The sequence below is a fragment of the Seriola aureovittata genome, chromosome 14 (genome assembly GCF_021018895.1).
Source record: "Seriola aureovittata isolate HTS-2021-v1 ecotype China chromosome 14, ASM2101889v1, whole genome shotgun sequence".
Lineage (NCBI taxonomy): Eukaryota > Metazoa > Chordata > Actinopteri > Carangiformes > Carangidae > Seriola > Seriola aureovittata.
Window position 1 is genome coordinate 21,781,645 of NC_079377.1, and position 13,501 is coordinate 21,795,145.

General features: G+C 40.4%; 1 protein-coding gene across 4 annotated transcripts in view; it reads right to left on the minus strand.

Annotated features, from left to right (window-relative positions):
- b3gnt2b (UDP-GlcNAc:betaGal beta-1,3-N-acetylglucosaminyltransferase 2b) overlaps nucleotides 1–13,501 on the minus strand; it is a 30,980-nt gene that overhangs the window by 11,026 nt on the left and 6,453 nt on the right. For all 4 annotated transcript variants that reach the window (XM_056395536.1, XM_056395535.1, XM_056395533.1 and 1 more), the window contains exon 2: nucleotides 247–396. The gene's annotated coding sequence lies outside the window, so the exon portion shown is untranslated. The remainder of the gene's footprint in view (nucleotides 1–246; nucleotides 397–13,501) is intronic.

A 13,501-nucleotide genomic window follows, 5' to 3' on the forward strand; every position in this document is an offset into this window, starting at 1 on the left:
CTGCGCCACTGACTCAAGACCAGGTTTTTGTTGGTTGATTACTTTCAGCTGCCCCAAGATAGCAATGTGCCAACTATGAGCCTGACCACACCTCCTTTTTAAGACCATGGGCGCACAGATAAGCACAAGTGTTTTTGCTTTTTAAACAATGTGGGTGCTGGATGGAAAAATTACAACTGCGTCGGTCTGAAACTAGCACTTTGCGTGTTAGAGACTCATGGACCTGTTCACAGTGTGGAATCTTACCTGTGCAGGTGTGGGCCTCCTCAGCGCGTCTCGTCTTTGCGTCCCCTCTCGACTCTCTTACCCCATACTTAGCTCTGCCCTCTGGGGAACAGAAGCCAGTGGGGGGAGGGGATGAAGAAGGGAAGGGAAGGAGCAGGAGGAGGGTTGAACCTGAAAACAGACAAAAGAACAAGCATGTCAACAGCTGTGAGGAGCTTAATTCTGAAAAGCTGCTGAACCGTTTCCTTTTGTTTTTTTTAAGCTGATTTAAATCGGGTCGTATCCCTCCACCAACCGTCAAGTTACAGGAAATGTGTTCACAATCTCCCCTTCCTCAGTTACAGCGCTGGATGATGGACAGAAGTGTTTCTGCAGAATATTATGATGTCACAGGAAAGTTTACCTTTGACCACTTGGATATAAAACGTCATCACTTCATCACTCGCGTCACTCTGATTATGACACAAATGTCTAGGAATAGGTTAACTATTAGATATTTGTGTCATAATTAGAGTAGGAATTTGTGAGTCAAGGCCAAAAACTTGTTTTGTGAGGTCACACTGACCTTTGACCACCAAACTGTATTTAGTTCACGTTTGAGTCCAAGTGAATGTTTGTGAGAGATGTAATGAAATTCCCTCTGGACGTTCCTGATATATCACATTCACATGAGGTCACCATGAACTTGAACTTTGACCTTTGTCATCCAAACTCATCCAGAAGTGAACGTTTGTGCCAAATCTGAGGAGATTCCCTCAAGGCCGTCTTGGGATATTACGTTAAAGAGGCCAAAAACTTGTTTTGTGAGGTCACATGATCTTGACCTTTGACCTTTGACCACCAAAAAGTCGAACACCAGCATAAGCACTTCAGGCCAAAAAAAAAAAAAAAAAACTGGAGACACATTTTTCCCAGCGCAGAAACCAGAAACTCGTCTAATAGCTGTTTTCAAGGCAAAGTTAAAGGGCTTAAAGTCATGGTATCATGTAAACATGCTGCTGCACACACATCTGCACAGCTGGAGGAGCTGAAGGTCCAACCTGGCATCACACCTATCTAATGTTTTCTATGAGGCATGTCAAGAACACCACCCCTTTACTGGAAGTGTGCTAATCTATGATCCATCTAAACTGTGGCTGTTCGACGATAAGAGCTAAAAAATGTCTCAAATTTAAATGGACTTTTTGTGATAACATTTCTTATTTTCATTTCTTATCTTCTTGGAAACGTTGTACTTGTTTTTAAGTCTTTTTTTTCCCTGGGCTGCCCAATTGTGATCAAATCCAAACAAGGTGTAAACAAGACTGAAGCCAAATAAAGAGGGGGGGGGGGGGGGGGGACATTAGCAGGGCACACACCATGCTGGTATAGTCCCAGCCAAAGCATGTATTTTCAGCCTGACTAGAAACCAACCAATAACTATTCAGTTTGTATATTTGCCACACTGCTGACAGCTGTCAACAGACTGTAAAATAGTGATGATTACTAACAGCACCTGAACTGTGAAACAAGCAGGATCTGAAATAAACATCAGACACAGTCACCAATTAATGGTTCACTTTGTCTCTGGTGGGTAAAACACCAAAAAATAACACTATAATAACATTTTGACCAAAGACACTGGTGTGGAAAACTCCCTTTACACACATGACTGGGTTTTTGTTAATCATTAATTATCTGGTTGTGCTGGTTAGATATGAGCAGTCAGCAGATAATGACACGATATCACCTTTCACCATGCGCCGTTCACGAAAAAACTCCCTGGAATATTCCCTTGAAGATTATACCCAGAACTGTTACAAGTACGATCAGAGGATATTCTCTGACTCCAAATATGAGCTGTGTGTTGGGGATTTCACTCCGTTTGTCTTGCTTTCTTCACAAAATAAAAAAGTGTTTCTTAAACTTAAAATTCTGTTCTTTCCACCTTTCCTCCCTGGTTTCTCTTCCTCTACTTAAATGAAGAAGGTTAAAAGGTCAGAGGAATCTTCCTGACATCCACTTTTTGTGATCCAGTACCATCTTCTTTTTATAACTAACTCAGATCTCCCAGCTGCTCCTGTCCTCATGTCAAAGAATCAATGGACAAGACACTAAACTCAAACTGCACCTCGCTCGGTGGCTTGCTGCCATTGGCGTTTGTGTGACAGAGCGGCAGATTGTGAAGTGCTTTGAATAACCGCGCCATAAAACCAGCTTTTTACTTTTCAAGCGATTCAGAATGGATTATTTGGTTTTATTGATGCCTGCAAATAAAACCTTCCAGTGCACAAGAACTTCGTAGTGACTGTTAAATGTTAGTAATCTAAAAACAAATAAATTATTCTGCTCTCAGTTTAGATCATACAGCACATTTTACTTCCTGTAGCCAGCCCACCAACTGGACCTTTATAATAGCAGCTGAGAACACAACTAATGAAGCTGCACTGACAGGCACTACCTGGTTTCACTATTAGCCAATCTGCAAACCCAGCACCCACAATGAGTGTTTCATTATAAAAGGCATCCTGTCATGCTAACCAGCTAATATCTGAGAGCTAAACACAGGCTCATATTGCTGACTGCTGAGCGTATTTGATAGCAGATAAGGAGGCAGCACAGCAGACAAGTGTCCACCACTAAGGCCACGTCAGGTCGCTGGACAAAGTTCAACTGTTAACTGACAGAGGGGGGGAGAGTGAAGATAAAGGGACGTCTGACCAATCAGAGCGGTAAAACCGTAGTGGGACAAAAATATCCTCTAGCAACGTTGCAGTTCTATTGAAATGTTTGAACTGTGTGCTGCTGATACATAATGGATAAAAAAAAGTTTCAAGCCAGTGTGTGGTTTAACATTTGATAATATCTCTGTGGGCTCTTCCACCTGGCAACAAGTCTTAACAAGCGTTGGGTATGTGAATTGGAATCGGGTTCAATTTGCAGTTTTTTCTCCCGGCTGTGCTGTGCTGACAGTCACTCACACTGGACAGCGGCAGGCGAGGGTGTGTACACGATTAACACTAGCTCAGCCCACAGAACAGACACAGAGCTGCCAACGATCAGTCGATTGATAGGCAATTATTTAACGATTGATTATTTAAGTCATTTCTTCAAACAAAACTGCCAGAAAAGTAGGGCAGTCCTACTTTACTTGACGTGCTGCTCTCGTGCTGTACTTCTTAAATTCCACAGTGGGGTTCCATGTGACGTCCTCGGCGAGAAATAGAAGGGAAAGCACACCAGGCACCCATGTCATGCTAAAAATTTATCTGCTTGAAATACTGTCAGAGGCTTTGCATATATCTGTCCCACATGTGGCTTCTGAATAAAAGCATCTTTGATTACAAAAACAAATCATCTCTTCCATTAAAGATTATGGCCCGTCAACCCTGATCAGGAATATAAAAGATGTTCAGCTACTCTGGTTCACCAGCTCTTTGTCTTGTAGAACATGTTACATCTAGAACTCATTTCCATTTATTGTAAGTATAACATTTCTAATCTCTCTATGTATTTCATTTATTACACAAAGCACTTACAACTGTCTTTATGCATGGATTTGTGCTATGTAAATAAACTTTCCTTGTTTCCATCCTTCACTTGCGTATGTTATAGCTATCAAAGAGATATTTTTGAGCGCCACTTGACCCCGGTCAGGAGACTATAAGAGGATGTTTCGGCATGAGGGAATGTGGGCCTAATGGCGACATGGTGCGAAGAGAAGAGCACCATAAATAGCCTGAGGGCTGCAACCGAAGAGAGGTGCTGCCTGAGCTGGAGTCTGGACACCAAATATCGACAGTCATCCCCAGTATTCACAAAGGCCTAAAGGTCCCACTTCATGTGTTAGAGCCAGTCAGAGACACGTGGGCTTGACTGATGATTGCGTTGGCTTTTAAAATTAGTCCTGGTGGCTGGATTCTTGTTCGTCAGCAACTAAAAGTCACACATAACGGGGGTTTTGGTTTCATTTTGGTTTGCAAATTAGCCACATCTTCCATCAATGTGATAAATTTGTTAAATAACCTTCAAGAGATTATTAAGTAACATGCAAAAAATTGTCTATTTTTCCTGAATAAAGGAAATCAGTCTTTGAACCCTGCGGAGATCAGGTCAGCTATGTGCCTGCAGCTGATTGGGATCCTGTGTCTTGCCCAATGACACTTCAGCAGCACTCAGCGCTGCAGAGATAGATTACAACATGAGAGCATGACGCCAGGCACTCTGGCTGAGGGATGATGAAAATCAAAACAACTGGGGCAGACCGGCTGCCGCATTGTTCTTTTCTTCCAGTATCTTAAGTGACAATCGACCACATAACGATGTATTTGTCTATAAACCACAATGTTCTACAAACTAGTTGTGAAATAACGAGAAAGTTGCATCAATTGCATCACCCTCCTCTCTATCTAATTCTCCCACTCGCTCTCACACACACAAACTTAAAATAGAATGGAATTACTCATTATCAACAAATACTTGCCACTCTGACTCCATATGCTAAAGGTCGCCTCTCTCTATGCCGTGACTCATTCACTCACACTTAATCTAAATTTAAAGGGGTGTGTGTGGACGGGTGTGTGTGTGTGTGTGTGTGCGTATGATTGGAATGAAAAGTGTGAAAGCGCCATTCCTGTCCATGTCAAAGCTCATTTAATGCATTACACAAACATTCAACCGAACACGACTCACAGTGTGACCTGAACAACAAAGACACTGAGTACATATTTCATCTTGTACTACATACTGCCATGAGTATATCAAGATTATTAACTGTGGAGTATTGAGATACAACAGATAACCAGGATTATAATTAATGGCATCATAAGCAGCGGTACATCCATTATTGTTGTGGAATTAACTTAATACATCTTGTCCATCAAATTGTGAGCCAAAGTTTCATCTTTTTAAATTAAATATCCACCTTTTGACAGTATTATATAACCTACAGCACAGAAAGGTCCAGGTCACTTCCTGTTTTGCAAAGCTGTGGTTACATTAATTGATTTTATAGTCCTTTCCAGGAACAGTTTACTAATTACACACCCATCCGAAATGGAGCAGCATTATCATTGTCATTTGGAGTTATGGTAAATGAAAGTCAAACATTCACTTCCTGTTATCTCTGTTTTTTGGTCTCCACCAGCACCCCCCACCATGCTCACCAGCTATAGCTAACCTGGCTGTCTGCCGTTTGGTGCTGGGCAGGTGGTGTAGATCAGAAATCAAAACAATGAGCTGAAAGACACTGTAAAGCTCTGCTGAAGTGCGATTTCACCCACTGTTATAGAAGTACTGATTAGTGTTTCTTTAAGAACATTTAACAGTGTCACTGAGGTCATTCTTTTTCTTTTTTTCCAACAAAGAATATATAGTAATATACTTTTACTTGAGGGGGGCAGTGTGGGCTAGCAGTATGAGATATGAGCAAAATATTACAAAGCAACTGGTAAATGCAATTTAATCTTAAATGCTGATGCATATCTACCTTTATTGCATGCCTTTTTGGGCACATAAGGCAACAACCAAGAGGCAAAAAGAAGGACTTTACTTCCACAGTGCTGACTTTCTGCAGTCAATAATTTTATACATTAAAGACAGACTGACAAAAAGCCGACTCTGTAGCTGTGGTCTATGTGGTAGTTCAGCCTCTCAGTGGAAAACGGCAATTGCAACTAATGACATCAGTTATTACAGGAAGGCAAAGAGATTACCAGAGAAAGAGTCTCTGGGCAGTACTGAGAGCTTCTTTTCAAACAAACAGGAAAACAAGAAAACATCAAACGAATAGCTCGCAAGGTGAGGGGCGAGGCAGACTAGGAAGGGTGTGGACGTATGGAAAAGGACACACACGGACACAGCGGCGTTGTTTACAGAAATGCAACTAATGGTAATGCAGTGAGGAAGGCAATGGTCTCATTACGCTGTTTAAGTGATCTATTGCGACTTCCTGGATAAATTATATTTACACAAATGGAGCACTTACAACAAGCAGAGAGAGGGATAAAAGCTGACCAGGCTGCAGTTGCATAAAATAATTTTATTTTGAAAGTCAAAGAGCTGGAGTGTGTATGAGTTAAAACCACTTACATTCAGCACCTACCACACTAATAATCTAAAGAGGTGATAATCTTCTTGTCAGATCATTGAGTGAGCGCTAGCTCAGTCACAACCACCTGAACATCTACATTTCCCCGCTTCTCACATGACACAACGAGCTGCACGCATGATGACCACATTACTCAACAGTACACTGAAGTTTCTGTACGGTACAGCTAGTGTCTATCATATGTGTCCTGCAACTGCGCTTAACTAGGGTTGGGTTGGTGTAAAGATTTTCAAATCAGTTTGATATTAAGTCAGACACCGGACCACGAATGAGTGTAGCAGCTCCTGTCCACTTGGCACCTCTAAACTTGTATCCCAACCACCAGTACTAAAATTCGATCTCCTTCATGTTACCCGCCTCAGCTCGGCAAGAAATTGTGCAAAGCTCGTCAGACACTAGTGGCTCTGTGAGTCCGTCTATAAACAAACATAATATTATAATGAAGTTGTCATATTGCTAATTACCAATGCAATGCAAGTTGGATTTAGCGCTGCGATGCTGTCGGCACACGTTGCTCATGTACGCAGCTTTTTCATTTGTTATAACAACAATTGTCGGTTTAGCCGGTTTGCATTGAATCAAACTGATTTAAGCTCCTACCCTGGACCAGCAAAACTGGAAATATACCCAAATACTAGAAATATACCAAACAAACACTACAAACAAAGAAATCAGTTGGAGACAAGTTGAGGAAATTGGACTGGGTCCTGTGCAGGGAAGTGGTAGATCTGGAATTATGTCCAAATTATGAACTATAAATGGCTAAATAATGTTATACATCCTCAGGAACTGAGGGCAGGAAAGAGGGAGGAAGGGTGCAAACAATAGGGCACAGGGTTTCAATCTGAGTTAACGTGTCCAACTCTCTGGTAAATAAGAGCTTATTGATTTCTACTGATGTTCTTGTATCATATCAGTGATTTCAATGTAAAAACTCAAAATGCCTGTTACGTTTTTTTCATTGCCTATGACAATGTTGGGTGGTACACTACTTGATCTGTGACCGCCCCGTCTCCAAACACTCATATCCTGTTGAACCAAGCACTGAGCCCTGCCTCATCAACCCTACTGTGTGAATCCAGCCAAACCGTTAACAGAAAGGAGGAACACAACCGCCACTGTCTCAAAACTGAATACACAGACAAGACAAAACATTTGAAGACGTTTTAGAAACAAAATTATTATTCTACAATAAAAATAATTATTAGTTGCAGCCCTAAAATCAAATGTAACTTTGGCCATACTGCCCCAGTAAATGGTGGAAAAAAATGAAAATGAAAAATGACTTGATTCTGAAAACACCAACATTGCCTGGAATATGTAGTTAAGATAGAAGCATACTCCAACACTTTACAATCCACAGTTCACACTGACAAACGTATAAAAAGGCAACAAAACCCACGTCGGATACAATCAGAATATTGCCTGTATACTGAGATACATTTCCTTGCAGTGTTACGCGACATATCCTGTGTTATTAATTCCAATCCATGTTGCACTCTATTCCCCCCCGAGAGTACAAGGACACTGGATTTAGTATCACCTCCCGCGCAGTGCTGAAACTGAATCCCAGGAACATGTCTCTGAAGTGGATGGAAACAAAAGCAGAACCTCTGTGACAGAAGCTACACGTAAAGCTACAGGTTGTTAAGTCCCCCCAGTAGAAAAAACCTAGCTGGGACTCTCTTAAACTTCTGCGGGAGGTAAAATATTCATTAAGTTTTATTATAAATATTTAGAGATTTAATGTCTCTGTTGTGCTCGGATGTGGTCATTATCTTCTTCCAGGTTGCTCTGAGCAACGTCTTGTTGTCATAATTGTGTCACACTGTGTGTACTACCTCTCAAGCTCATTTTCCCTCATCATATTCCGACTTCCCCAGCCAATCTACTCCCTGAATTCATTTCCTTTCCACTCAGTCTGGTAGTGCACTGGAAAACAACTACGCAAGGGTTCCTCCTGGTGCTAAATATACGATGCTAACAAGTGGGACTTCTTAACAGACATAATGTCATAATGAAAAGCTTTGCAAAACTCCAAGTTTGATGGAACATAACAGCTAATACTACATCTAAAGATTTATATGTGATGATGCAACAAATAAAATCAGTCAGAACAGTGATTTGTTTGCATTGCAATGTTATCACAATGAGTTTAAAGTGCCTCACGTTTTATGTTGCTCACATTCAAATTACATTACAACTCTCATAAACAGTGCTTTAATGTTTACGAGAATGCAGCAGAATAATGGTCTTCAACGTACAATCAAGGCAACTAGGGCTGATACTGATGGTTATTTCACGATTATTTTCCATATAAATTATTCAGGAAGTCATTTTTATTCCAATTTACTGACAAACATTTAGTCCACAAAAAGTCAAAAAATTAATTAATTAATTAATACCCATTGCATTTTCCTTCAATTCAAGGTGAACTCTTCAAATTGCTTTTGTTTGTCAGACCAACAGTTCAAAACTCAAATAATTCAGGTTATTATAACGTGAAACAAGGAAAAATAGCAAATTCTCATGTTTGAGGAACCAGCAAATGTTTGTTAAGAAAATCTGACAACTGAATGATTTACTCACTTATATTTTTGGCAAAAGTCAAATCTTTTTTCTTTTTTTTTTTGAGGGCAAAATTGTTGATTGCTCTTGAGTCACAGAGACTGAGAGGACGAAGACGAGCAGAAACGAGCAGGAACTGAAAAATCGCTGCGGTAGAAGCCTGGCAAAACACCAACTGTCTGCTTTCAACCCACATACAGTGTCACATCCTACAGTTAAACTGGGAGTACAGAGCCGACACAACACCCATGTCACTGTCCTCCAATTGTCTGAATGCACTAACTTAAAACTAACTTCACTTTTCTCAGTGCACTGAGTACATGTGAGGTATCGCTTACATAAGGGCTCTCTGTGTGCATTGGCCATTATAGTATAATACTGGTGTCAGTTTGTATTTTCCATTCGCCATTAAAGACATTAAACCCGCTGATGTATTTGCCATGGTCAAGAGCTACTGCTGTCGGCAAAATGGCTTTAACATTATGGATTAGTTGCCGCAGTATATTCCTGTAAGCTGTTATTAATGGATCCAAGAAAATAATGGCAGCCAAGCACTTAACAGCAGTTGGTTCTGACTTTGACAAACACAAATTTGATTAAGTTTTACAGTCGTCATCTGCAATTTAAAATAAACCTGCTATTTCTAATCTAAAATTCAGATGACTAGACATTAAGGAATTTCTAATTTGTTTTTTTTTTTGTGTGAATTAACTACAACTGATGCTGTAGGTACTATGCTCATTGCTAACTTCTGTTCCCTTTGGGTAAAAAAACTATGAAAACTTTAGCCAGTTGAGAAGTTAATGGATAGAGGGAGAGGGTGGGATAATTATGGATGACCTTTCACGACTTGAGAAATAGTGGATGAAGTATTGCTACACACCTATCTCAACTACAACTGCTGCTCTAGATACTAAACACTGAATATAATCACTGCAAAAAGTAGGCTTTTAGTTTAGTAGAACAGTTTATTTCATAATTATCAATGTATATTTAGACAAGCTAGCATGAATTCTCAAATGTATAGTGGAAGTGATAATTAGGCCCACATGTTATACAGCCTTAAAACTTTTTGTCTTACACATATTCAGAAAAGGAGGTGGATATCAGTTTTATATTCATGCTTCCTGCGCCTAACAGATCCAGGATGTGTTCAAGCCTGGTGCAGCACAGAGAGGAAAACTGTTGAGCCGAACTCTGATTAATGAGCCTCCAAAGCTGTCTTGGTTAGATGTCGTATTTAACACATGTGGAAACTGCAAACGTGCCACTGTGGTGTACAGAGCAGTTAGCACGTGCAGTGGAATGTGTTCTTGACCAAAAGCTGTGTAGTCAGTCACAGCTGTGCTTCGTGACTGCACATACTCAGTAACGCTGTTAGCTGCAGGTTTATAGGCTCTTGTATTTGAAAAAACTAAACCGCTAGACGTGTTGGTGACCGACTTCTGAGCTAATTAATTGTATCATCTAAGTAGGACAGTTTTATAGTTACTGAAGGTCAGTTGTTTAAAGCTGAGATACACTGTCACTCTACTGAACGTGCAGAGATCAAGCTGAAATGAATCTTCTCATCTGGCCAACTATGCTAAGACACCAAGAAGAGAATTTCAGACGCAGCGGTAACACCAGCTCAGCAAAGCTGCTGGCAGCAGTCAGGTGGAGCCAAGTAGCTGTATTCCTGCTGTGGTTTCCCACTAATGTGAGCTGAACCTGGGCTGGATTAGGCTGGATTTAGTTGTGGACTGTTTCTCTTGCTGACACCAGAGGAAAGATAGGAACGAGAAACAACCACTGGCAACAGGATCTCTAGAACCTGACGACCATTGAGTGTTTCTGTTCTGCAATAATCTAAACTTTCCCTTTGTTACCAGCTAATTAGCAAAGTTAACAAGGCGATGTTGGTTGTTTTCATGTAACCTTTCCAAATGCACAACTGTAAATGTTTTTCTGTTGTTCTGTGGTGTATTCGATGCGATAAAGAACAACCAAGTAAGCACATTCAGACTGGTACTGTGTGACAGTCTCTCTACACAGCACACTGCAGATTTCTGTGTCAACATGAATGACGAAAATGTGGTTATAGTACAGACCTGATGGGATGTCCCCATAATTAGCAGCACCCCTGGGTACCCCCAGGGTCTCCCATTTGGGATGTTCTGAAATGACTGACCTTGAAATCCTTGAAATGAAATAAAGACTGGTGAAGAGCCAGAGCTTTAAATCAGAAGGAGACACTGAAGCCTTCAGTACCTCATTTAACACTTAAGAAAATCAAATGTATTTTACATGTAATGCCTTTGAATGCTTATTAAAAATTATGTTTTGTTAAACTGTACTGACTACAGAGTCTCTCTGCTATGTGGTACACTAGGGAGGATTTAGCTTAGCTAAAAACAAACAGTCTGGAACTTAAGCAGCCTGTTTTCTGCACATCCAGTCATGCAAATCCATCTAATGAATAATCAACCTGCCTCCGACATTTCTGTTTGCACACACATCGACATTCCTGGAAAAAACTACATGCCTTAAGTAGATGGCTCTTATTACTCATTGCTGTTGGTCTCCACATCCATTCTGTTAGTCAGTCAATATCAGGAATGTCTGGAGTAGAACTGAGAAGAGCAATAGATAAGTTAAATACATCAGAGGAGGTAGAGAAAATGTCCTGATTCCAAAAGGTCACCGGTTTGATTTAATCAACAGGTGAATGCACATCCCCTGATGGTCAGAGTGTCCTTGAGCAGGAGAGTAGAGCTCGTGTGTGCTCACTGCCTGCTGCTGAGCTGGAGGAGTAAGCACTCTACACAATTATGTGGAGAAATCATTGGCCAATTATGCAGAGTGTCTGCTATGTGTGAATCACTGACATGGCTTTGAGATGACCAAAGCGTCTGTGTTAGTCCATTCGGCCAACACAAATAATACAGTACAGCACTAGACGCTCTTGTTTGAGCTTTGTGCTCATGAAATTGATAGAAAATGAGTGGCCAGTATCTCTGTCTCTACCACAGCAACTTGATACATAAATGAGCAGCTACCTAGATCTCTTAAAAGCGCAACCACTAGGTACACTCATCCGTACAAACACAGATAAACAACAGGCATTTTAACTTCCTTTATCTTTGGCTGGTCATCACAAGACATACATACTGTTCTGTATTGAGCCACTTGTATCACAAGCTACTAATAACCACACAGGACAGGAAGAAGATGCAAAGTAACAGAAATTAGCCACATCTGAAGAGTCACAAGAAAATAATGTCATTAATGGAGTGAACAGTAAGCTATAAATAAATTAAACAAAAAGTATATCCAAGATAATATATACATGGTTTGGTATTTGTGATGGGAGAAGCCAAACTACCTCACAACAGCAAATCATCAAATTTGGTATTTTCCAGATAATAGCTCTAATCAATCTGTAATCAATCCGATGAGAGGTTTCCATAAGTGAAAATCAGCTTGTGTGACTGCTTTCTGAAAATAAAACTTGTTCTTTTTACCAGCTGGGACAGCAGAGCTGGTATTGTTTGCACCTTTTGTGTCTTTGTGTGAATATTATCAGGGCAAAATGTGGTCCTGGAGACACCTACTGGAGCGGGAACTACCACAGAGATGATTTTGGGTTCCATGGCAGGTGTTTGTATGTCTGTGGACAAACATTCACTGTGATAATATCGCACCCCTGCAAGACAACATCAGTTAACTTTACAGGTGTGTAGATGAAATCAAACTGAAGGCCAAGTTCGACGAGTTGGGTGTGGTTCGACCCATGAGTACTGACTACTCATATCATAATGTAGTAATAACTACTGAGTGCTCATGGGTCCGAACATCAACTTCACGGCTGGTGAGATCCCATGGCTAGATGATCTCTAGTCTTAATTTGGTTTAACTTAACCTTGTTTCATAATGCTCACTGTCTGGTCATAATTTAGACTCTAGACTGGATGGAGGCAACTCATCCAAAGTGTGGTTTGGACTTCTCTGTCTAAACATAGCAGAGCTACAGAGCTGACACACACATCTGCACAGAAACTCTGGAAAATGTTGCTCATGTGATTAAAAACTTATATCTTGCAGAGCACATATGGCATCAGAGAGAGAGGAGAGGAGAGGAGACTATTGATAGGTTCTCCGGGTTGAAAATAGATTACCAGAAATGAAAGTCAACTGGCAGACAAAAGCACCATTCACAATTTATTCTCTCTGGTGTCTCCTTCAAATATTGGATTAACATTGGGTGCTTCATTTGTTTGTTTTTGTGTCTCTAAGGTTTCAGGGACACTTGGCACTTACTGTGATAAATTTGTATTTACACTGACCAGGGCAGCAACCATTCAGCTATTCAATAATAATGATGATCTATCCATGAACAGATCAGCTGCTTAGTCACATAATTGTCACAATTTTCCAGAGAACTTTGAACTGCGAGATATTCAATTTAAAATGATATTAAACAGAGAAGAGCAGCACATTTTCAAATAATAGAAACTAAAACCAGTTGATGTTTGGGATTTTTGTTGTATTAATTACTTTAAACTGTTGATTAAAGCCCTGTAAATTCACAGTAGGAGTTTTAAGTTGTACTTTCATGACTTTCCCTTAAAAGGGCAACTG